At 54.9% G+C, this 25,156-nt stretch overlaps 1 protein-coding gene across 1 annotated transcript in view; it reads left to right on the forward strand.

Moving 5' to 3' along the window:
- RPS3 (ribosomal protein S3) overlaps positions 1–16,009 on the forward strand; it is a 780,806-nt gene extending 764,797 nt beyond the window's left edge. Inside the window, exon 7 of the mRNA XM_049619664.1 lies at positions 16,000–16,009. The gene's annotated coding sequence lies outside the window, so the exon portion shown is untranslated. The remainder of the gene's footprint in view (positions 1–15,999) is intronic.
- Positions 16,010–25,156: the final 9,147 nt, after the last annotated feature.

Consider the following 25,156-nt stretch of genomic DNA (forward strand, 5'->3'; position numbering starts at 1 on the left):
TGCACATGGTGTCGAGGACCTTCATCTTCCCAGTGCCTCTCCAGCTGGCCAGCCCAAGCCAGGGACATTCCTGGGAGTCTGCAGGGCTCCAGACATCCTGGAGCCAGGAGGGGAGAGGCTGGGGACGGGTCAGGCCTGGAGCCCCACAGAGGCTGCTACTGTCCTACCAGCCCACACGGGAGGGGGCAGGTCACAAGGGCGTCCCACGAAGTAGGGCAAACCCAGACAGGAGGTCTCAGACACACAGGCCCCAGCCGGCAGAGGGGGGCGGGGGCGGCTGAGGACAGAGCTCGGACTTGCCCCAGGACCCTGCTAAACCTCTGATTTGCTGCTAGGTGACCACAGGTTTCCTCCTCTGTAGGACAGGTGCCAATGGGAGATCATGACAAATGTCACTCCCCTGACTGCGGCCCAGCTCAGGCCACGCCATCTCTCCCCAGACTTATGCCAACGGCCTCCTCACTGGCGTCTTGGCTTTCAGATAATGCCTTTGGGTGCTTGTGGCTCAGTAGGCACCACGGCCCTTTACCTAAGATGAAGACACGGCCTGACCTTCGGGCTGCCGGAGCCGGGAGCAGGCTGCGATGCCACTGTTGCTATCAAATCAGCTCCAGATAGCTGTGCTCAAGGCCTGGGCACCAGAGGGTCATGGTGCCTCCAGCCACCCCTCCCTGCCCCCTGCCTCCCTGCCCCGCCTGCTTAGAGGAAGAGAGGAAGGAGAAGGGGTAAAGGAGGGAAGCACTGCCGCTCCAGTGGCTGAGGTCACCTCCCCGTGGCCCATATGGAGCCACCACCCCGGCCCCCTCCCCCAGTCCCCCACTCTAAGTGTCTCCTTAGCAGGGGCTCAGGGATGAAGAGACCCAGTCTGGGTAAATCTGTCATTCACTTCAAGACGCAGGCAGGGAAGTAAAAAGCCACTCCAAGTCCATTCCCAGTGGCGGGTTCTTCTGCCCCGCGTCTTGCCCAGAGCAATAGGGCTCGCCCCCAACCTTGCCTTCCCCCGCCATGAACACACGCGGCTGTGTTTGGGGTGACCTCACGTGGGACCCGGACACCGGTTGACTTTGAGCTGGGTTCTCAGGCTGGGCATGGATGACTTCCCAACCCTCTGTCATCAGCTGGATGACCTTGAGAAGGCTCCCAAGCTCTCAGAGCCACACTTCCCTCATCCGTAAGAGGCACCTAAAAGTAGCTGTCCCACAGGGAGGAAACAAAGTTGAACAAAGTTGAAAGTGTTTTCGAGGCGCCCAGTAATCCCTGACCATCTTCTCCAGGCAGTCGGGGCACAGGCTTGCTCTCAGTGAACTGGCCTTTCCTCTCTCCTCCACCCTCCTGACACCCGGCCCACTTTTTAATAGCTTAGTAGCCACCCGATGAGCCTTTCCTCCCACAACTTATTATTAATGCTTTTTATTATGTTAATGAATTTTCCTCTAACTCCCAGGGGGCTAGGAGGCCATTTCGCACACATTATCTCAGTCGGCTTTCCCAGTGGCCTGGTAGGTTAGGATTCTCATCATCCCCAGTCTGCAGATAAGGAAACAGAGGCTCAAGAAGCAAGGCTGTGGTAAGAGTCCACTGTGTGCTCCATCACCCCATGCTATAGTGACAGTAGCAGGGGCAGGGGAAGGCATTTACTGAGCACCTGCCGGGTGCCAGCACCCATCCAGCCAGATTGTCTGAGCCTCGTTGTGGGTGGGGTCTCCCCTTCTCTCTTCCATCCACCTTGCAGGCCCCCGTGGAGATGGCTGTCTGAAGAGGTGGAGCTGAGGGCAGGGAAGATGGGGATGGGTGTGAGCTTTCAAATTGGGAGGGGTGTGGTCCCTGCAGCATTCTGGAAAGTTCCACTGAGACTGAGTGGCCTGAAAAGCAGGTGCAGAAGAGCAGAGGACCCAAAGAAAGGGGGGGGGGGGGGGGGGGGGGGGGGGGGGGGGGGGGGGGCGGGGGGGGGGGGGGGGGGGGGGGGGAGGAGGGGAGGGAAAAGAGAGACTTGCTCAAGGCCACAGGACCGTCCCTCAGGGTCCCCTCTGCCTGCAGGTCCTCTTGCTCCCGGGGAGCTTGGTGAAGTCCTTGGGCTCTTAGATGCGGCATCTCCCAGAGGCGCTGAGGTACCCATGCGAGGACTCCCTGATTCCTCCTAAGGTTTCCACAATTCCAAGTATCCAGTTCCAGGAGTTGGTGGATTATGTGACAAGAGTGTGGGCTTTTGGAAAGCCGGCCCTTTAGTAAAGCTGCCTTCAGGGTAGGATACAAAGAGTCCTGGGTAGACTCCTTTGTCCCAAAATATCACTGTTCTCGCTCTCACACTGCCTTTGTTACCCCCATGAAGTCACTTCCTGGGCTGAAGGTATTGAAGGCTTCTGTTAAAATGAAAATCCGCTGTTTTCTAGACTTCTCAAGAAATATCAGGTGAGTGATGTCTCCATCCGTTAAGGGTTAGGGTGGACAAATCTACTTGTTCTGAGCCCTTTTTTAGCTGTGGACACTTCGTATCAGACAATTTATTGAACGGAGCAGCTCTGGTCAAATAGGGAGCGAGGCATTTGCTGAAGTCCCCAGCATAAGTGGTGGCCTTCGAGGGGCTCCGAGGAGGGCTGGCACTGAACAGTCTATAATGAGTGGCTGAGATTTTGCCAGGAGGAGGCAGGGAAAGGGCGCTCCAGGTGGAGGGACATACTTGGCCAAAAGCATGGTGGTGGGAGGGTAGGTGGGCTGATGGGGAGGCAGGTCAGGGGAGGGGACCTACAGTGCCCGTGAGGAGGAGGCCGTGGCTGGGGAGGGGCTGGTCTAGAGCAAGACTTGGTGGCTCCAACTTCTCACCAGGCTGGTGAGAGCAGGGCTTGGGGCAAGTCCTAGAGACGGGAGGCTCCACCATCAAAGCATGTCCAGTCTAGGTGGGGGACAGATCTGTATCCACACAGGGTGCTCAGGGCTCTGAGGGGGTGCAGGATGAAACACAAGGGCTGGAGGGCACTGAGCCTGGTGGGGGGACCCCAACTAGCGGGGGAATCAGGGAAGGCTTCCTGGAGGACTTATGTAATGCCTGTGCTGCCCCCTAAAGTAGGAGTCAGCACCTTGAGGAGGCCGGTCAGCTAGCATGGGCCTAGCATGGGCAGAGACTGTGTGCCTTCCTCAAAACCTCCTCAAAACCTCCTCAAAACCTCCTCAAAACCCTCCTTTGGGTTTTGAAACCAAAGAATATGGTGCCCTACCCTGCCCTGTCCTAGCCTAATGGGGTCCCTGAGTGTGCCCAGGCTCCCTCCCTCCACTGCCTCCCACCCTCCCTGCCTCAAGCCTCACCCATTCCAGTTCATCCTTAACCCCTCCAGGACCCCTGTTTGAAACCCCGTTGAGACCTAGGCCCTGCCACGCTGTTCTCCGCGGTGCCATCCGGCCTTCAGGCAAAGTCCAGACTTCTCCTGGTTTGGGGTGAGGGGGCGGGGCAGGGGCAGACAGATCAAGACCTGCATGATCCCAGCCCTGCCAAGCTCTCCAGCCTCCGAGGGGCAAAAAGGTGGGGCTGGAAGCGTCGGGGGGTGGGGGCCGGCTGCCTTCTCCGGATGGGGTCGGCGGAACTTCCCGAGATAAGGGCGGCCAACAATGGGGGGCTGTGTGGTGCAGCCTGTCTCCCGGCTAGAGGAAATGAATGGCCTTCGCATCATTAATCCGCTGCGGCCCACAGCACCCTCTCGAAGGGTGACCGGGATTGCGGGGGAGATGTTCCCCAGCCCCCACCCGCTGTCCCAGCCAGAGGGACTGCGTCTACTACTCCAGGCCCATCTCCTTCCAGGCCCATGCATGTGAGAAGGGGGCTGGGGAAGGGGCAGAAGGAGGGGCCCCTCAGGCTGTGGAAGCAGGGCCTGGGTTGGCTGCCTGCCTGAGCCCAGTACTCTGTGGGACCCAGGCAAGTGCTTCACCTCTTCTGGACCCCCTGACCCTCACTGATCCCCCCAGGCTCCTTCCTTCTTGGCTCTTCTAGGAGGCTGAAGGTACCAGATGCCTGTAATTCTTGTCTTTCTGTCCCCCTCAGCACATGGGCCACAGGACACATTGCTTTATCCAAATATGGGGGCTCTGATGTGGGATTTTAGGCAGCAAGCAAGGCTGCTAGTGGAGATGTTTGGCCTATGTGGACTGTCCCAGCCACTGCAACTAAAGTCAGGAGGGAGAATACATGGTTAACCCAGAGAACACATACTGTCCCGGGCCTCAGTTTCCCCTTCTACGCCATGAAGGGTGGGACTCGATGACTGCCCCGTGGAGGATGGGCTGCTGCGGTCGGTGACAAAGGATAGGAAGCCATGGAGTTGCCATAGGTCTCCTCCCTCCCCCAGTTCAACCTTAGCCACTGACCAGCTGTGTGTGAATCTGTGCAGATCCCTTCTTGCCTTGGGGCCTTGGTCTTCCCGTCCAAAAAATGGGGCCCCCTGGTCAGCTAGCTGGCAGGAGTTCCGGGACAATGGGTATAAATGGGATCCTGTGTGCGACACAGGGAGGGGTGGCCGTCTCTAAAGTGGCCTGGGCTTGGGAATCCACATCCAGGACCCAATCTCTAGCCTGAGGTCCAGCCTTCTCTGTCCCTCCTCCTCCCCATTTTCCACCTCTCCCTCTTGCTTCCAGCTCTTGGAGGGCCACCTTCAGGGAAAGAGGTCAAGATTCCCAGTGCAGGAGATGTTCAAACCAATGGACAGGACCCATGGAGGCCTTAGATCACCAAGGCCAGCCTACTCATTGTGCAGCTGGGGAAACTGAGGAAACAGAAGCTGAGAGTCTCCCAAAGCCACAGAGGCAGTAGGGGGCAGACAAAAGTCTGGAACGCAGATCTGCGTCTCACACACCCCCAGGCTCTGGAATGTTAGGGCTGGAAGGGCCTGTCCAAATTCTCTCATTGCTCAGAGTGGGAAACTAGAAAGCGGGAAAGCCCAGCCCAGATCATCCCAAGAGCAGTCTGGAACACTGACCTCTCAACTCCAGTACCCCATGTGGTCCAGGTGCTCCAATGGCCCCTCAAGGTTGGGGGAGCCCTTCCTATCTCCCTCACCCCTGCCCCTGTGTGTTACCCTAGCTTGCAGCGAGGGAACAGTGTCTTAGAGGACAAAACGGGGAAGAATAATCACCAAAACATATTGGCGGGAGCCCTTCCCACACCATCGGGAGACCTCTGCTCAGGCCAGCCCACACCACAGCACCGCCTTCTCCACCACCCATGGCTCCTGCTCCCTTCCAAAGGTCCTTCCAGAAGGGAAACATGTCAGCATGAGGAGGAGGAAGCAGGTGGTTGTGTCCTAGGAGCAGCTTGGCTCAGTCCTGGGGTCCCTAAAACACATCAGTGTCTCCCCAGCCGGCCACTCAGGTTGCCACTGTTCCCCAGGGCTCCATGCCCTGGGCGTGGCTCAGCTCCCTAAGAGCAAAGAAAGAAAAATAACATTTGCTGAATCCCACACCGTGCATAGCCCTGTGCCAGGGTGTCCCTATGCATGTCTCTGTTAATCCTTAGCACAGCCCTAGAGGTGGGATTTAATACTCCTATTTTACAGATGAAAAACCTGTGGTCCAGAGAGGGAGGGTGACTTCCCCAAGGTCACACAGCTAGGACATGGTAGAGTTAGGGCAAAGCCTGGTGCCTTGCACCGCCCCCCTCTGCCCATTCCACACCTTACCTTTAGAAGATCAACCTCATGTTCATGAAAATATTAAGCTGGGTCTGATCCAGCTCCCTGACCCTCCTCTCTGGTCCATTAAGTGATGCCCGGCCTGGCCACAACAACTGCTCTTTCCTCTGTTTCTCTCTGTCAATCCCACGTCCCTTCTCCTGCTTGCTGAGTAAGAGTGATAAGCTGTGACTGTGGCAGGATAGATGGGTTTCGTGGCGTCATCCACATGTCCCCCTGCGCCCTGCAGCAGATGCCTGTTAAAGGGAGCACCCCGTTGTCCCTTCCTAGTGCCCAGAAAGCTTCATATGTTTTGGATCTGGGTTCACAAGTTCCCTATGTCTTAGAATCTGCTCTGGCTTCTCTGGAACCTCTTAGACTGGGCTCCCACACCCCCGCTCTTCCTGTCTCAGCTATGACCACGCTGAAGGCTTCGTTTCTGTTTACATGTGCTTCTCCACACCTAGCCACAAGCTTCGCTCAGGGACGGTGGGTCTGACGGATCTCTGCGTCCACAGCACCCAGCACGGCGCCCAGCACATGGTATTTCACGGGCAAGTTTGTTGAACCAATAAACGTGATGCCTTGATTTTATCTTTTACCTTCTCTCTGCCATCGGTATGAAAAGGACTTTAAAGGCGGGACACGAGACTAAGATTTTACAGTAGGGTAGCCTTTGACCTTCCAAACCAGGGTAGCAGCTCTGGAACGGACACGTGGCAGGGGACAGCTCATGGCCCTGGCTCCAGCTACAACTGCCTTCTGGTCAGCTGCTTTTATTTATTTATTTTTTATTTTTTTTTTAACATTTATTTATTTTTGAGACAGAGAGGGACAGAGCATGAACGGGGGAGGGTCAGAGAGAGAGGGAGACACAGAATCTGAAATAGGCACCAGGCTCTGAGCTGTCAGCACAGAGCCCGATGCGGGGCTCGAACTCACGGACCGTGAGATCATGACCTGAGCCCATGAGATCATGACCTGAGCCGAAGTCGGTCGCCCAACCGACTGAGCCACCCAGGCACCCCCCGGTCAGCTGCTTTTAGATCCTGCCACCTGCCCAATCGTGCCTCCTCTGATCCAGGCTCCTGGCCGAACAACTGTCCCCACGGTGAAGTAAGTGATGTGCCCCTGTTGGACGGGTCAGGAAACTGAGTTCAGAGAGTGGAAGGAACTTGCCCGAGGCCACTCAGCTCGGAAGAGGCAAAGCAGTGCCTCCCACCCATCTCATCCCAGCACGGCTCTCTGCCTCCGTCTAGGCCTCTGGTGGGCCAGGGCGCAGCCTCAGTGGAGGACCTTCTTCTACACAGAGGTGGGGATTCTCTTGGCATGAGGAAGTGAGCCCCTGTCCCCTGAGGGATGCAAGATGGGCAAGATGGACACGTGGAGGAGATACAGCAGGGAGGATGGCACACTCCCTGAAGGCTTCTGGAGACTTCCACGTGAATCCTGCCCCAGGCTTCACATCCTTGGTTCACAGTTTTGCCCAGATGCGGATGATGGAGACCAGGGGTGGGGGCGGGCCTGGCCGCAGACAGCCATGTGTGGATTAAGAGGGAGAGTAGGCTAGTGGGAGGACACTTACAGTTTGGGCAGAAGAGGTGGCTCCTGTGGCCCAAGAGGTGGGGGGGGGGGGGGGTTGGGCAGGGGAAGGAGTATCTGGAGAGGAGTGGCCATGCTCATCAGGTCATCAGGGTCCACGAGGCAGAAGGGGGATGGTGAGCTAGGCCTGAGTGAGGCAGGGGGCCTGCTGAGAGGAAGGGGCTGGAGTAGGTGGGGGAGGGTGGGGAGAGCAGTGTGAATGGAATGTGTCCCCTGGGGATAGAAGCAGGTGAGGACCAAGTGGAAGGGTGCGGAGTGGACCAGGGGCCTGCAGGAAGGAAGAATGGGAGCCCAGGGATGGGACACAGGAAGTCTCTTCCATGGGGCAGGCCAGGAGGAACATGGGAGTGAGAACAGGAAACCGGGGGACAGGAAGTTGGGGCACCTTCCCCGTCGGATGAAAGCGGAGTGCCTTGGGGGATTGACTGGAATGCACAGGGAGCTGAACAGAGCACACAAAACTGCCGTCGCCACCAAGGACCAAGCCCCCCCATGAGCCTGATCGTTACTGTCGCCGAGATAGTGACCCGGGCAGCCTGACTCCAGAGTTGACTCTCAGCGGTTACATTCTCCCTTTAGTAACAGCTAGTGATGCTTAGAGAACTTAGGAAGGGCAGGGCACAGCACCAAGCCTTTTACAAGCGTTAACTTGTTAAAACCTCTTAACAGCCCCTGGAGGCGGAAACGATTGATCACACACACGGACGCACGCAGACACACACGGACACATGAGGACATCCAGATCCACGTGGACATACAGACATGCTCTGGTTCACACCTAACCTGGGAAGGAGCATGGGAGGGGTGGGTGGGGGCAGGGAGCGGTGGGATTGGGAAGCCCCTCCTGCCCTCTGGTTCCCCATCACTTCTTTACCTCCCCACCCTCATTCTCCAGCAGGCACCACACCCCTCTGGTCTGTGTCTCCCTTGGACTGAAGATCCTTTGGTAATGGTTTTCAGACTATCCTCCCTTGCCCCCCAAAGCCCTGACTCATCCTGCTGTGGGAGTTGGGAGGACTGAGAGATCTAAGTCCCAGGCGCATGTGGTGGAGGATTCCAGACCCTCACGTCCCGGGTAGGCTGCCTCTTGTCGGGGGCTCCCCCGCTCCCCCATACCTCACCTGCAGCCCAAGCACTTCTGGGAAAGGCCCCCAGAGTTGGGTGTAGGCAGCTGGAGCAGAGCAAGGCCCCTCCAGCATTTGACTGGAGTGGCTTGAAGAGTTCTGTAGACGCCAAGTTCATCGTCCCTGGGCACCGCCCGGCTAGCCAGAAGGAGAAGGGGACCTCTGCTGCTGCTGCCTGACCCCCGTCACACCCTGCCCCCTCAGGGAGGCCCTTTCTTCCCTTCTTGGACCCCAGAAATCACTGGCTGTCCCCTCGCCCACCCCCCGCCCACCCAATCACAGACTAGAACTCTTTTCAGGAACCGCCACCCTGGGCTGCAGATTCTATCACATTTCAAGTTATTCCTGCCTTGTGTCTAGATCCAGTTGTTCCCCATCCATCCATCCATCCATCCATCTGCCCGTCCGTCCGTCTGCTCACCCATCCACCCACTGTACCCATTCTTCCTTCATCCAGCATTTATAAGACCAGGTACAAAAGTAAGTGCATAGACACAAGAACTCTGCCCTGTCCCCCTCACTAGGCTGAGGGGAAGTTCAAGCAAATTAACAGTTGTGAGTGTTCTGTGTAAATAGCCATTAACACAGAATGGGCCCGTCTATTCTTTGGGGTAGGCTTCTCACTCATTTCGAGGGGGGGGGAGCACTGTGAGGCCAGTGAAGGCTTGAAACCACCTGGTGCCTTCTGGGAGTTGAAGGATTCATTCTGTTGGGAGACCAGAGGGGAGGTCCCTCTGTTCCCTTGTTGGGAGACTGCAAGGGGAGGAGGGGAGGGCCTTGCAGTGAGGCTGGAGGTGAAGACAGTGCTGGGCCAGATGGGTCTTGGGGGATGGATGAGCGAGATTTGCCTTTGTTCTATGTGTGTTGGGGAGCAGAGGAAGGGTTTCCAGTTGGGACTTACAGGACCAGATCTGCATGGCAGCTGCTGGGGACAGCTCGTGCTGACTCCTTCAGGAATATAGAGGCCTTCAAAGAAGAAGATGCTGTTGGAGGTGGGGACTGGGTCCCATCAGGAGGTGGGGAGGGAACTCAGGTGGCCCTTCAGAGTTGGGATCTGAAGCCATAAGCCAGGAGTTAAGCTGGAGAATTCTAGAAGATCCATAAACTTGAGCATGGTCCTTCCCCCTGCCCGAGTCCCACAGAGCATCCTAACACAGGAAGAGATTCTGGGTTGGTCCTGGAGAGGAAAAAGGACCCTGGGGAGAGGGTGCCCCTGTCAGCCACTCTGGGGGAGCCCCAAGGGTAGAATGGGACTCAGCTGGGAGGGGAGTACAGAGGGGGCTGAGAAGGGCCCAGTTGTGCAGGGTGTTCACTGTGCAAGGTCATCTGGCTGAGGTGGTGAGTGGAAGGTGAAATCCTGACGTGGGGCTGCATCTGCCCAAATGGGGTGCCTTTTTCTAACTTTTACAAAAGCACCATAGAGTCTTGGCGGGGACTTGGGGCCAGAGGAGAGCTAAAGGGACCCTGAAACAAATTCAGGACCTGAGAAGGCAAGAGCTTAGAGCCTAGTTGGGTCCATCAGTATTTCTCTCTCTCTCAAAACACAGCCTGATTTCCCACTGGGCAAGGAGGGGAGATGAACATTTGCTGAGGCTCCAGCTTGAGCAACAGAACGCCTGGCTCATTCTGGAGTCCCACGCTGACACGGACCCTGGTGGCCCCATGACAGAGCTGCGTGGCTTGGCCAGGAGAGGGACGTTCTGGCAGCACTGGCTTTGAATTCTTTTCTGCCGTGCTGGGCTCTGTGAGACTGTTCCCAGGCGACCCATTCGAAAGGTGAGGCATCAAACGCAGCGGTGGCCACATTTATGCTTTTGCCTCCTCGAGGCAGTGCCGGGTGAGGAAGGCCTGAGGGGGTGCGGAACTCAGCCTCTGGCCTGGGCCTCGTGCGTCACTTTGTGGCGGTGGCACATCACTGTCCCCCTCTGCAGCTCAGCGTCCTCGTCCAAACAGAGATGGTATCTGAGGCCTGGCCCAGGTCTTCTCTCGGACCCCAGTACTTTATCCCTCACCCCCATCACCTCACCTGATTTCATCCCCATCTGAAGCAGGCAGATGGCATTAGCGCTATTTGACAGGGGGAGCAGCTGAGGCTCTAAAACTGAGCCCTAAGACCACACAGTGGGCAGGCAGCGAAGCTGGAATCTGCTTCTGGAGCCTGCGGTTTTCTCCCTGCTCCTTGGTGCCTGGATGTGGCCTAGACCTGGAAAAGGAAGGGGTTCCGGACACAAGAAATCCCTCTGTGAAGATGTGGACATTTTCTCTCATGACTTCTGGGGGGCCCTGCCCCCTCCAGGACATCCCTCCATCTCTCAAAATGTCAGTCATCACTCCAGCACCCAGACTGGGCCCCCAGAATCCAGGGTGTGGAGAAGGTGGGCAGTGGGGTGGGTTTCTTCTGCAGCTTTAAAGACAGAAATTGAAGTCCCTGTTGGACCTGAGGCACAAAGCCTCAGCTTGGAGAGGTTGCAGCCCACGAGCTGCCCTTGGCGACCCTGAGGATTCCAACCCCCCCGTCCTGTCCCAGGGGACTCCATTTGCACACCTGGAGCCCTATCCCTCTGGTTCTGGGAACCAGCTTTGCATGCGTGGACAAGAACAGCTCCAATGAGGGAATGTCTCTGGTTTGGCCTCCCCCAGTCCTCCTGCTTCAGTCTCACACCCCACGTCAGAGTAAACCAGTGCTGGAAGGACCCCCAGCACCCCTGAGTACAGCCCCATTGCCGGAAGGGGAAACTGAAGTTCTGGGGGTGGGGGGCGGTCTGCACTGGCCCAAAGCCTCATGGCCTGAGGACCCTGTTCAATTTCCTCCCCTCTTCTCCCAAGCCCTCCTGCCCTAGCTCAGCCCTCTGGGGCTCCACGATGGGGCTCCCACTTCTCCTGGGATAAAGTCCTGGCATGTCAGGATCTGGTCTGTCGCCGGTTCCAGCCAGGTCTCCCCTAACCACCACCCTTCCAGCCAGGCTTACACAGCGACCACAGACAGTAGCATGCGCACCCAGGTCCCAATTCTCTTGAGGCACATGTCTTCCCAGGTCCAATCACCTATGGCCATGTCACGTGGTCTACCGTGGTTGCTAGGGCCTCTGGGATATGGGGAAGTTCTCAGAGGAGGGGACGTAAGCCCTAGGGCTACCATCACAGTGAAGACAGGACTTCTGATGGAGCAGACCATTAAGCACTGGGTGTCAGAGCTCACAGGCCCTGGGGCTCACCTAATCCCAACTCTGCCTTGTTAAAGTCAGGAGTTGGGTCCAGAGAGGGCCAGGGACTTGCCTGAGGCCACAGAGTACATGTGTCATGAGTCACACAGCAGGGGCATATATACACAGGGAGTTTCACAATCTACAAGGCATTTTACCCCATTGCCTCATTCAATCTTCACGATGACTTTTGAGGTGGCCCCTGCTATTCCCGATTTCCAGATGGGTAAGTAGGACCTCACAGAGGAAGCCACATAACTATGGAGTAGAAGAACCAGGATAGAAACCAGGTCTATCTGAAGCCAAAGTCTTGGGCTCCTATGGTTGCAAACACTGTGGATATAATTAATGTCACTGTAACGTACATTCGGCTATGATTGAAATAGCAAATTTGTTGTTATATCCATTTTACTAATTAATTTTTACGACTAATAATGTAATATACCAAAAATCATTGTGTACCTTTTTTTTTAAATGTTTATTTATTTATTTATTTTATTTATTTATTTTTTAAATGTTTATTTATTTTTGAGAGAGAAAGAGAGTGAGAGAGTGCAGGGGAAGGGCAGACAGAGGCGCAGACACAGAACCCAAAGCAGGCTCCAGGCTCTGAGCTGTGAGCACAGAGCCCAATGCGAGGCTCGAACTCACGGACCACGAGATCATGACCTGAGCCCAAGTTGGACGTTTACCCGACTGAGCCACCCAGGTGTCCCTCATTGTATGCTTTAAATGGGCGAACTGTTTGCTATCTCAAACATAAAGCTGTTAATAAAAAAAGCCTTGGGCTCCTAACCAGGTCCCTCTGCAGGCGGTTGTCTCAAATGGCTCTCAGGACAGTGAGGGTAACAGACCCCGGAACAGACATTCTCCAAATGAGGAGGAAGGAGCTCTGCTGGAAGCATGGAGAAGCATCCCCTGTACCAGGCGCTCAGCCCTGGCTGCAAGGCAGATTCATCTGCGGAGCTTTGTAGCAGCACAAATGCCCAGGGTCACTCCCTGGACACGCTGCTGATTTCACCACACCGAGACCGCTGCCCTAACTCAAGGCAGAGGTGGCACCGAGTGGGTTTTGAAGGATGAGTAGGAGCTGCGGTCTGGGGAGGTTTGAGGGAGAAGAGGAGGTCCAGAGAGAGGAAACTGAACGCAAAGGCCTAGAGGGGTGAGCGTGAGGACTTGGGTGTGGCGTGTATAATCTGGAGTCAAAACCAATAGGGGCGCCGCAGACGCCCTCCCTGTCACCTTCCCCGCCCTAACTGCCACCGTCACCTGAGGCCTTCTCAGCCCATCAATCGATAGCCTAAGCTTACCGGGTGGCCAAGACGGAGCTCCGAACTCCGTCGTGACCACCTGGTAAATTTCTCGCGCGCGCCTCTCACCTACCGGAGAAAGAAGCCCAGAGTCCACCAAGGGGGCATCTATTGGACAGCCTCCAAGGACACGCGGGACACGCTGCTCTGAAGTGCTGCTCTGTGGAGAGTGGGGGCCCCGAGGCACAGGGGGAGGGGGGGCCCAGCTGTACCGGCTGCGCACACACGCCATCCTCAGTTTCCTCATCCGTGAATTGGGGATCTTGCCTTCTACTTTGCCTGCGTTAGAATCATCTTTAAACCGCTATGAGGAGACTCGCGGTTGCCAGGGGCCGGCGGAGGGGAGAAAGGGCGAGCACCTGCTCCCTGGGTTCAGGGCTTCCCTTCAGGGTGATGAAAATGTTCTGGAACTAGAGAGCAGTGATGATTGTACAACACGGCGAATGCACCGAATGTCCCTGATGGCACCGTTTTGTGTATTGGAGACGGATTTTAAGTGAATGGTGGAAATCAAAGGGTGTCAGGACTACTGTGGTAGGAGATACGGGCAGTAACGACTGCCCCTGCTGACTGCCACCGCCGGGGTCCGCACAGTGAGACGGCGGTGGGCCTGGGCCAGTCCGCAAACCTCGAGCCCTTCAGAGAAGGGGGAGCTCCTGGAACCCTGGAAGGACAGTGAGGCACAAATAGGAGGGATCCTGCTCAGAGGGGCAGGCAGCGTCGCATTTCAGGGGGACATAGGGAGCCTAGGCTGGTTGGCTGCCCACCTGCAAGCAGCAAAGACCCTCCCCTGAAGAAGCCTTGGTAGGAGGCAGTGCTCCGGGTCTCAGGCTGGTCCTTCTCCCCTCAACCTCTCCCTTCCTGATCTCAAGGGGGGTGGCTTGGGATCCAGGCTCAGCCAAATTAGGGACCCTGCCTAGGTTGTGCATCTTGAGGTGACCTCAGTGCTGCAAAGAGAAGGGGAGCGGGGGGTGGAAAGAGGAAAGAAATGAGCACATTTCTTCATTTGAGAAATTTTGACTGAGCGCCTACTCTACACCAAGTATAGAGTGAATGAATGAATGAGCGGGAAATGAATGAATGAATGAATGGGAAAACCAGTGGGTGGGGTGTATCCTGAGACCTGGCCTTTGGTGAGCCTCAGGGGCTTGCCAGGTGGGGCCCAGGGCCTGCCAGGGGACCCTGGGTGGGCGTATCGGTGAGCGGTCTCTGCTTTACTGCAAGGGTGTCCACTGGTGTTCTCTTTCAGAGGCCGGTCAAGGGGTCTAAGCCCTGACAGGCCTCTTGCCCCATAAAAGCCCTGATTTACGCCGCAGCCGCCTACCGGCCACGCTGTTGCCGGTGCCTTGTTTATTTATCTGTGAGAGCCAGGTTGGGGTCTGGCTCCTCCGTCCTTCTCGGCACCATGTGCTCCAGCCCCACGTGGTGAGGAAGACAGATGCCTTGGAGTTATTTTGCATGAAATGGCCGTGGAAAACTATTCGGCCTGCATTTGATTTCACCTCTTGTTACAGTATCATTTGTTATCCTGAAATGTGCAGCAGCTGGAGGCCTGGAGGAGCAGATGTTCCTGGGGAGGCGCGGGCTCCCCAGGCAGGGGTGGGGGTGCCACGGGGCCCAGCAGAGCACTGCTTCTGCCACACAGGCCTGGCCCTGACCCCACCAATGCCCTTCACGACGGTGGGAGCTCATGGAGCCCTAGCTGGGCCTTGGTTTCCCCTTCTGTACGATGGGGATGAGCATACCGGACTCCCAGAGCTGCCGTGAGGACTGAATGAAGTAATTCACAGAAAGCACACAGCATAGTGCCTGGCCCACAGTAAGGCTCAGTAAATGTTTGCTCTTATTCCTGGAAGAGACGATTGTCCAAGAGAGGTTGCAAAGAATGAGTAGACGTGAACCAGGAAAAGTGGTGAGTTTTCTGGCATAGCATGAGCAAAGACATGGAGGGGAGAACTGGGACATCATTTGGTGCAGCCAACACAGAAAAGGAGGCGGGAGCCGTGGGACAGGATGCTGGGGCCGGTTAGGAGGGGTCCTGGATGCCAGGACAACACGGAGCCATAGGAAACTTGTGAGCTGGGGAGGGACACGATCCTATTCCCCCTTCGGAAAGAGCGCAGGGCTGGGAGGAAAACCAGGTCAAGCCCGCCAATTCGAAAGGCCCGGTAGGTGCTCACTAAGGCGGTCACAGTTGGGTGGCTTAGACCAACAGCAGTTTATTCCTTTGTAGTTCTGCAGATTAGAAGTCCAAAATCAAGGGGTTAACAGGGCCCTACTCTCTCTGAAAGTTCTAGAGAAGAAGCTTTCCTTTCCTCTTCCTAGCTTCTGGTCGGCCAGCAATCCTTGGCGCTCCCTGCAAAAACCCTACTTTTCAATATGGTCACATCCATGGGCACTTGAGGTTAGGACTTCAGCTTATGGGGGGGGGGCAGAATTCCACTGACAATAGTCCCCCCCCCCCCACCATACCCTCTCTGTCCTCAGTCCTTCAGTCATCGAGAAGCCCAGGGGCTTTGGATCCCAGGACCCATTCCGTGAGGAACATTCTCTGTTTGGTTGGAAGTGTTGTGGACAATCACAGAACTTGGGAGACTCAGCAAGCCCCAGGGGAATCAGAGGAGGGTAAGCAGCTCTGACCAGCACATGAGGAGAGGTTCTGCAGCTGCCACAGCTCACGGTGGGGATGAGAGGTCTGAGCTGGGGCAGGATGGGGAGGACGGGTGGCTTTGAAGCTCTTGGAGAGGGACGACCTTATAGCCGGTCCTTCTGGGTGTAGCAAAGCCGGACTGTGAGTGCAGCTTGGCTGCAGGGAGAGCTTAGGCAGGAAGTAGAAGCCAAGTGAGTGAGGGCAAGCCAAAGGAGGGCAGGCCAGCCATGGGCTGCTAGGGGCTAGGACAGTCACTGGGTCCCTCTGGGAAGCTCCAACCAATCATCCTAGCTGTCCAAGGGGTGCAGGATTGGAGAGACCTCTTTGGAAGGCTCTCAGTATCTGCAATGCAGCCTTAAAGGCAGAGTCATCTGGACTTGACTTCTATCTGTGCCAGAGTAGAGGCCCAGAGAGGACAGAGACATCTCCCAAGGTCGCACAGGGGCCCACAGCCGACAGGGGACCGGACCCCATGCCTCCTTCTTCCCAACCCACAGGTCTTCTACTGTCCCAGCTGCTTAGGTGCTCCTTTCGCTGGCCACGGTGTTCTCTAAGGATGCCCGATCTGGGACATGGGATAGGAAAGTGGTGACATCCGTGGGAAGGAAGGAAGGAAGGGAAGACTGCCTCGGGTGGGGACCTGGTTGCTAGAGATGAGACATAAAAACGCCTATGGAATCAAAAAGAAGGTCTACTCTTTCAACCCTGGGCAGGGCATGGATCCTATAAAACCAAGAATTTCAAGGGTGATTGGAAATGGGCACGGCAGTGGGAGGGGATATTGGAGTCTGGAGCCCTCTAGAAGGGTGGGGGTAGAAGAGGGTATGTCTGGGTGAAGGGCTTAGGGCAGTGGGCAGTGTGTGTGTGTGTGTGTGTGTGTGTGCATTTAGAGGACATGGCCCTGAAGGCAGAGGGCACTAAGAGAAGGAGGGTTTTATTCGTGGGGAAGTCTCTGGAACTGTGGACAAAGCTGAGGGTGGGTACTGCTTCAGTGAACTCAGAGACAAGATCCTGTGGGATTAATTGGTTTTCCCAGTTTTAAATGGCAGAAAATTAGTTGTTAAGACTCTCAGGCAGGGGCACCTGGGTGGCTCAGCTCATTGAGCGTCCGACTTCGGCTCAGGTCATGATCTCGCAGTTTGTGAGTTCGAGCCCTGTGTCGGGTTCTGTGCTGACAGCTTGGAGCCTGGAGCCTGCTTTGGATTCTGTGTCTCCCCCTCTCTCTACCCCTCCCCTGCTCATGCTCTGTGTCTTTCTGTCTCTCAATAATACATAAACGTTAAAAAAAAATTTTTTTAAAAGACTCTCAGGCAGGCTTAGGCCAAAATGGTTATTCACCTTAAGGGCATGGTGTTCCATGGAACCCCTGGCAAGGGTGAGGGTTGGAAAAACAGTCCAGACCTGAGAAGGTGAGGCCAGGGTGCTTCTTTCTTATTGCTGCCTCTCTCTGCAGCTGGCTTCCTGGACTCATGGGGGAGGACAGATGTCCCTCAGCCTTCCCTTCACCTGTCCCACAATATCAGCCTCACTGGTGGACTGAGAACCGGGGCTATGAACCCCAACCCCCCCGAATTCAGTCAGAGCATGTGATTAGGCCACCCCACTCACCACTGTGCCCCCTGGCCATCTACCAAATGGGGGTGCTAATCCGCCTGTCAGGGCAGTAGTCAAGACTCAATGAGAGAATGCATTTTTTTCGTTTTTAATTTTAGGAAGAGAGTGTGTGAGTGGGGGAGGGGCAGAGAGAGAGCATCTCCACACTCAGCACAGAGCCCGACGCGAGGCCAGAACCACGAGCTGGGTGCTCAACCAACTGAGCCACCCAGGCGCCCTGAGAGGATTCACCTTAATAAGAGGCTGGTCCTGTGGCTCAGCTGGTTGAGCGTCTGACTTCGGCTCAGGTGGCGATCTCTAGGTTTGTGAGTTCAAGCCCTGCGCTGGCTGAGCCTGGAGCTTGCTTGGGATACTGTGTCTTCTTCTCTCTCTGCCCCTCCCCTGCTCATGCTCTGTCTCTCAATAATAAATAAACATTTTTTTAAAATAATAATAAAAAAAAAAAAAAAAGAGGCTGGCCCAGGACCCGACAAACAATAAGCACATGGCATTTGCCAGTTCTCTCCAGTTCTTTCCTCCTAACCCAGAGTCCTATAGACTTGAAGTAGAAGACCTGCCCGCTCGGTGAAGGTCAGCTCTTACCTCCCCTTCTGAGTCTCGGGGCCTGGTTTACCCTCCGCTGCTACTTCCCTCGAAGCCAGAGAAGCACAGGAGTGAGTGCAGACTGTTGGCCAAGAGCCCCTGACCGAGCCCCTGCTTGTGCCTAAACCAGCGCCCTCGGAAGTGCTAAGGGCCCCAAAAAGTCCAGCCTAGTATGCCGGTGTCATGAGCCCCAGCATTCATGTTGCTAATCTGGAAGCCTTGCTTCTGGCCGGATCTCTCCCCCCGCTGCATTCTCTGGTGGCCGCTGGGAGACAGCAAGCCCTCTGTGGATGTTTGTCTGGTTGATGTAAACACAGGCCTGGAGCAGCTCTCCCGCACTGGCTGCAGGCTCAGGGGATGGAAATTCCATCTGCCTGGGTCTCTGAGGGAGGGCCGCTCGGCCCAGGCCTGGGAACCGCACGCCCCTTGGGGAGCCCTAATTTCCTCCTTTGACCCCTCTCTGTCCCTGTAGCCTGGGGCGGCTTGGGACACCCAGTTCCTCCTGGAATCTCTGTTTGGGTTTGGTTTGGGGTTGGAGTTTGTTTCCATTCAGGGCAACTTGATCCCAGCCCACCCCCACCCCCACCCCCACCGCCCGCACATCCCTGCCCCTCTGGAGGGGCCTTGGCTTTGCTGACATGCTGACGGGGCAGGCTCCTTCAGACCTCCCACTAAGGGCGCAGGAGGCTCAGTCGACTTTGATGTCCTGAAACATCTTCAACCCCCTGTCCCCTAATATGTAAATAAGTAGGACACTGTGAAGCCAAATGCCACCCAGTGGAGTAAAACAGAAAAGAAAACAGCCTTAGGGAGACAGAAGCCTGGGGTTGAGACACCTCTTGACCCATTTCTTGCTATGTGACCTAGAAGACGCAACCAGCCTCTCCGGGATGGGGCTGCAATGACAGCATGAACATCTGACCTGTGTGAGAAAAGGACATGTGACAGACGGAGCAGGTGAGGTGACCACTACTGTCCCTTTGGACACACAGTGAATAGTCTGTGTTTGTAACGGGTGGTGGGGCCTGTGGCCCACACTGTGCGGTAGGCTGAAAAGTGGATGCATTTTGGCCTGCCCTCAGGAAACTGTAGGCCTGGGGACCAAGTCCTAGACGAGTAAACTGGGCCCCAGAGAGAGGAAAAGCACGGCCAGGAGCTGGTGGGGGTGGCTGGGAAGTGAGCCAAGAGGGTGACGCTCTGGACCCTACAGTTGAGGAAACTGAGGCTCAGGCAAGTAAGTAAATGAATGTCCCAGACTTACTGGCAAGGAGGCTTTGTGCTTGGGAATAGACGCTCCAGAAAGGCTGAACCAGAGGCCCCATCTGTGCCCTTCCCTAGCAGACCTGACATCGTTGTCCTCGGTGTGGCTCGTGGCCTCAGCCTGGCTTTGTCCCCAGGAACCAGGTTTTCCTGCCCTGCACCTCTGAATCCAGTCAGGTCACCAAAGCTTCTCGGAAAGCCCAGCACTGTTCAAGACCCTGAGCGCCTCACATCGGGAGAAAGCTTAGAACCCTGATAAGACACGAGCTAACGGTTTACGGGTCACCTGAAATTACGCTAGCTTTACGATGATGAAACGGGGGGGGGGGTCAGTGAGGTTGAGTGCCTTGTCCAGATTGCATGCTGAAGGATCAGTGGAGTTGGGATCGGACTCAGGTCCGTCTGTCACCACAGTCTTCCTCCCAGCACCGAGGACATTCGGCTCTTGTGTAGGGCAGGGGTCTCACCTGGGAGGCCCACAGCCTTCCTCACTTCTCACTTGCTGTGACACTGGACGGAAGAGTTTTCATGGTGTCTTAAACAACGCACATTCATTTCCCATAGTTCTGGAGGCTGGAAAGTCCAAGATCAAGGTGCTGGCTGATTTCGTGTCTGGTGAGGGCTCTCTTCCTGGTGTGCAGATGGGCACCTTCTTGCTGTGTCCTCCCTCACGTGCTGGAGAGAAAGACCGTCTCTCTTGTGTCTCTCCTTGTAAGGGCACTAATCCCATTTGTGAGGGCTCCACCCTCATGACCTAATGACCTCCCGAAGGCTCCACCTCCAAATACCATCACACTGGGGATTAGGGCTTCAATGTATGAATGGGGGTGGGGGGAGGGATGGCAAGTTTTCAGTCCATAGCACACGGATCTTGCAAGAGGTGGATTCTTGGGCCCAATCTGATGTTTTTGGCAACAGCATGCTGGGGATTCTAGGATTCCATAGGCAAAGGTTCCATGTTGTAAAAGGAATCTGTGGCTCGAACATAATGTAATACTAAGATACCATTATCGTGGCTTTCTGTGATGCGATGATTATAGGATTCTAGCATTACATTAGTCTAAGATTCCATTATCCTGCGATTCCAAGATCCTAGAATTCTGCCATCTCCTGAGAGCTTGGGCTCTGAGGAATAGGAAAATCCAGCCGGAGTGGTACCATGGTGGGAGGAGGGTAAAGAGGCAGCTTTTCCATCCTACTGACTTTTCTAACAATGATGAGCAATGTGTTGTTCGGTTTTCATTGCGTTCGAAGGAAAGCACTGGGCTTGGCCAAGCCACATCAGAGTGTGAGTTCACCCACGCCTGGGGCAAGACAGGCCATGGAGACAGAGAAGGAGGGGTGGGGGGAGGAGGAGAGGAGAGAGAGAGGGAGGATGGGAGGGGAGAAGGGGAGGGGGACAAAGAGGCAGCATCCCCTCAGGCTGGAGATGGCCGGTGCAAGGATCTGTGTCATGCCTGGCCCTGTGAGGGACATCAGGGCCTTGTGTCACTCACTTTTGGTCCCCATACATCACGTGGGGAGTGGCCAGCCAAGTGCAGGGACCGGCAAGACAGACGAGAACAGGGGGGTGTTTGAATAAGAACAGGAGCACAGGATGTGAAGGCAGTCAGGGAGGGCTTCCAAGAGAAGGTGATCTCTGCACTGGGAGATGAGGACAGCAGATCAGGGAGGGAAGGATGCCCGCGAGGCTGAGGAATCACCGCTGGTACTCCATGTGGCCATAGCCTAAAAAGAGAAGGCGGGACGTGGTGTGAGTTGGGGGAGCCGCGTCGTCAGGGGTCTGCTCATGCGGAGCCCTGTCTGCCATGCTGAAGAGCTTGAACTGCACTCTGAGGGCAGCTGGGAGCCAGGAATGGTCTTTGTTGGTAGAGGGAGGGACTGGGCATCCTGAGAATGTCACAGATGAGTGGCCTGAGACCGGGGGATCCAAACCCTACTGCAGGTGAAGAGGCACTGGTAGGATTGCTCACAACAACCCAGGGCATCAGCTCAGAGCTAGGAGACCCCCCAACACCTCTCGTCCCCAGAGATTGTGACACAGGCGACCCTGGCCACGCAGTGAGTCTCCCCTGGAGACCACCCACTCCTTGGCACCCCTGGCCTAGATCCTACCACATGGGCCAGATCCTTTCCTTTGGTCACAAGACCCTGTGTGTGGCTCCTTGCCTCATGCCCAGCGGGCCTCATAGAGGCTGCCGCCGCTGGTGGGGCCGGGCTTCCCAGTCTGAGCCTTGATGGGGGGCATCGACGCCTTCATCGCCGAGGCCCTGGCCAAATGGGGTTAAGACGGCAGATGGGCACAACCCGAACCATCTTTGGTAAAGGGGAGAAGAGAGCAGAAATGCAATATAACTACAGCACAGAGCTGAGTGAGGAAAGCAGTCCAGAGAGCCACGGGATGGTTTGTGTGGCTTGTGCACGCTTTTGTGTCTCCCCGAGGCTGAAGGAGAAAGCCACAACGCACGCCCGCCAGGTGCCCGCAGTCCCAAGGCCATGCACCCGGTCCCCTCTCCACTCAGAGCCCGGGTGAGAGGGAAACAGGCGGGAGTACCTGGCTCAGAGGCCAGGAAGAGAAGTCTGGGAGAAGGAAATAGGGTTGAGATTCGGAAGGCAGCATGGGCCACAACTCAGCAATAAAGGGAGGAGCTCCGATGCACGCAGCAGCTTGGGTGGGTCTCAAGGGCATGACACTGAGTGAAAAAGCCAGTCTCAAAAAGTCACGCGTGGTTTGGTCCCATTTACATGACCATTCTTTTTTTTTTTTTTTTTTTTAGGTTTATTTATTTTTGAGAGAGACAGAGTATGAACAGAGGAGGGGCAAGAGAGGGAGACACAGAATCCAAAGCAGGCTCCGGGCTCCGAGCTGTCAGCACAGATCCCGAAGCGGGGCTCGAACTCACGGACCGCGAGATCATGACCTGAACCGAAGTGGGCTGCTTAACCAACTGAGCTACCCAGGTGCCCCAACATGACATTCTTGAAATGCTAAAATGACAGAGATGGAGAATAGACTAGTGGTTGTTAGGGGTTAGGGACGGTCAGGCTGGATGGAAGGCATCTGGTGACACAGGTGGGACCAGGAGGGGCGGCCAGGGGTCCAGAGGATTGGGGACTGCGAGAGGTGGAGGAGACGGAGAACAGGGAGACAGGTGGGTGCCAAGAGCCTGCGTGTGGAGACGGTGGGTGCGACTGCACCAAGGGAGAATTTGTGGCGATGTAACATGTCTGTATCTTGACTGTGGTCGTGGTAACATGGGTCTTTACGTGTGATGAAATGACACAGAGCCACACATGTGCATCATATCATCAGCCATGTCCTGCCTTTGATATTGCACTATAATGATCGAAGATATAACCATTAGTGGAGATTGGGTGAAGGGTACACAGGACATTTCTCGACTATCTTTCTGTATTCACTTCCTGTGAATCTATGATTATTTCAGAGTAGTTTTTTTTAGAGAATCTAATGACTATATTTGTGAGGGTCTATTTGTGGGCTTTTTTTTAAAGTTTATTTACTTACTTATTTTCGAGAGAGAGCAAGAGCAGAGGAGGGGCAGAGAGAGAACCCCAAGAAGGCTCCATGATGTCACTGCAGAGCCTGACACGGGGCTTGAACTCACGAACCATGAGATCATGACCTGAGCCAAAGTTAAGAGTCAGCCTCTTAACCAACTGAGCCACTCAGGTGCCCCTATTTGTGGACTTTCTACTTAGTTCTATTGATCTATATGTCTATCTTTCTGTCAATAACACTTAGTCTTGATTACAGTAGCTATACAGTAAGTCTTGAAATCAACTAGGTGATTTCACCCATTTTACTATCCCTTTTCAAAACTGCTTTATTCAAGTTTCTTTGCCGTTCCCTGTAAATTTTTAAATAATCTTGTCTATACCTACAAAGAGAAAACCTTGCGGGGATTTTGATAGGATTTGAATTAAACCTATAGATCAACTCCCTATGAATCTATAAGTATTTCAAAATAAAAACTAAAAAAAAAAAAATTTAATATTTTCAAACAACAGATTTTCTTTTTTTTCTTTTTACTTTTTAAAATTTTTCTATTTAAAAAAAAATTTTTTTTACACTTACTTATTTTTGATAGAGAAGGACAGGACATGAGTGATATTTTTCCTGGTAATGTGGCAATGGATACACATTTCCACACTCCCATCCCTGCGGGGTGAAATTGGAGTCCCACCTTTGTGCAGAGATCACCGTGCTGTTGGTGTGAGCCAAAGCCAGAGACCTTGAAGCAAACCGTGACCTTGTTGTGGCCACCTTAGTCTGCTGAGCCCTTCCCAGAAGCGGGCCTGCCCTGGCCTTCACAGGGGACTGGACAGAAACGGGTTCCTGGAGAAAACTGAGAGGCAGGCAGCAGCTTCCCCTGCTTTGTACTTTCCAGCTTTTCACTGGCCCTTTGCACCTCCCCCAACCATGAGCCCCACCCTTTCGGACACTTGGCTGCCCCTCATGGTCTCATCCATGTTTCCAGGCCCCTTCCTACATCCAGCCTGACTACCTACTAGGTTCTCCTGGAAATGGAGGCTCTCACGGACCCTGAGCTTGTGACCCTCCACAGCCAGCTGCCCATTGTGGTTTGGGTCACGGAAACGGGACCTCAAAACCTCGGCAATGCGACTAAGACCTCCTGAAGATAGGATGGAACCAAACCTGGGCCTTCTGACATGTTCCACCTACAGGGGGAGGTGGCTTTCCCTTCCTCGGTCCCTTGCCAGATGTCATGGTGCTGGAGAAGGTGACCCCTCCCCAAGACCCCTTGGCTACCTGGGAAGCCCCTTGGGATGAACTGAGTAAACAGCATGAGAGAAGGGTACAGCTAGCCAGCACGTGACATGACAGAAATCAACAGAATGTTGCTGAGTTCCATCCCTTAGCGTGGCTATCCCTAATAAAAGGTAGGAGCCACGAAACAATACACTGGGCCAAACTTGGGCCAATCAGTTGTCTCGCACTGGATGCTCTGGCCCATGAATGATCCCGTCTTCACTTCGGGGCCATTGCCTAGAAATTGTCCTTTACAAGATAAAGAACTCTGGAAGTCTCCTGCCTCACAGATGCCCACTATAAATTAAAAAATCACCCATCTCCACATGTACTAAGGCCCCAATACAAGGCCTTGGCGGGACATTCCTCATTCCCTTCAGAGTTACATCACTGGTAGGAACCAAAACACCATTTCCCTTCTCAAAATACACAATGCTGGGCTCCTGGAAGAGGCATCCAATAAAACCCTCATGTCCCTAGCAGGTCCCAGACAGCCAGTTTAACTGAGAAGCATAATGATCTCCTCAGACAACTCCTTTTAAAACTCCTATCTAGCAAATAGGAAGAGAGACCCCCTAAATGAGCCTCTACCTTGTCCCAGGCCTTAACCTACCCTTATAAATTTTTGATCTAGCCCCTATCGCATAAGTGCTGGAGGCCAAACCAAGGGTACCTGTTCCCCTGGGATGCATTAACCACAGATTGTCCCACAGACCAGGCAATGGCTCATCTGATAGGGGACCCATCAGAACCTAAACTTCTACCAAAAGTCAAGTGCAGCTGCACACCATTCTGGTAACTATGGTCTTATTATTATTGGGGGTCCTTCCAAAGGAGTCATTGTTGCAAGCAAACATGGCAGGCACTGAGCCCCACATCAGCTCCACGGTGACCCACCTGGGAAAGATAACCCCAGTCCCCACATCCCAGATGACATCGCCCTGGCCCAGAAGCTCGCTGCTAGAGATGACATCGCCTCAGACGCTCAGTCACGTCTAGAAATTAAAATCATGCAGGTAATGATTGAGACATCCTGCCCCCCATTTCCTGCTTCTGACCTCACTCTGCCTGTCCATTCTGGCAGAACCCACACTGGCCTCTGATCTCTGTACTGGTCACACTACCTTCTGGCCACCCAGTGGGGCTGTCCATCTTCCCCAAATGCCTTCTGTCTGTCTAGATTCCACATAGGAGGATCTCCCAGAGCCCACCTCTCTGACTTCCAGACCTGAGTCACCGGACCCGTTGGGGCCCAAGGCAGTGGTGGCCGCAGAATCTTTTGACCACTTCTGCCTTCCATGGGAGGTGGTATATTTGCCTCTAAGAGGAGGGGACTGAGCTTAGACAGGACTTCATCCAGGTCTAGAG

This window comes from Panthera uncia, chromosome D1, assembly GCF_023721935.1.
Source record: "Panthera uncia isolate 11264 chromosome D1, Puncia_PCG_1.0, whole genome shotgun sequence".
NCBI lineage: Eukaryota > Metazoa > Chordata > Mammalia > Carnivora > Felidae > Panthera > Panthera uncia.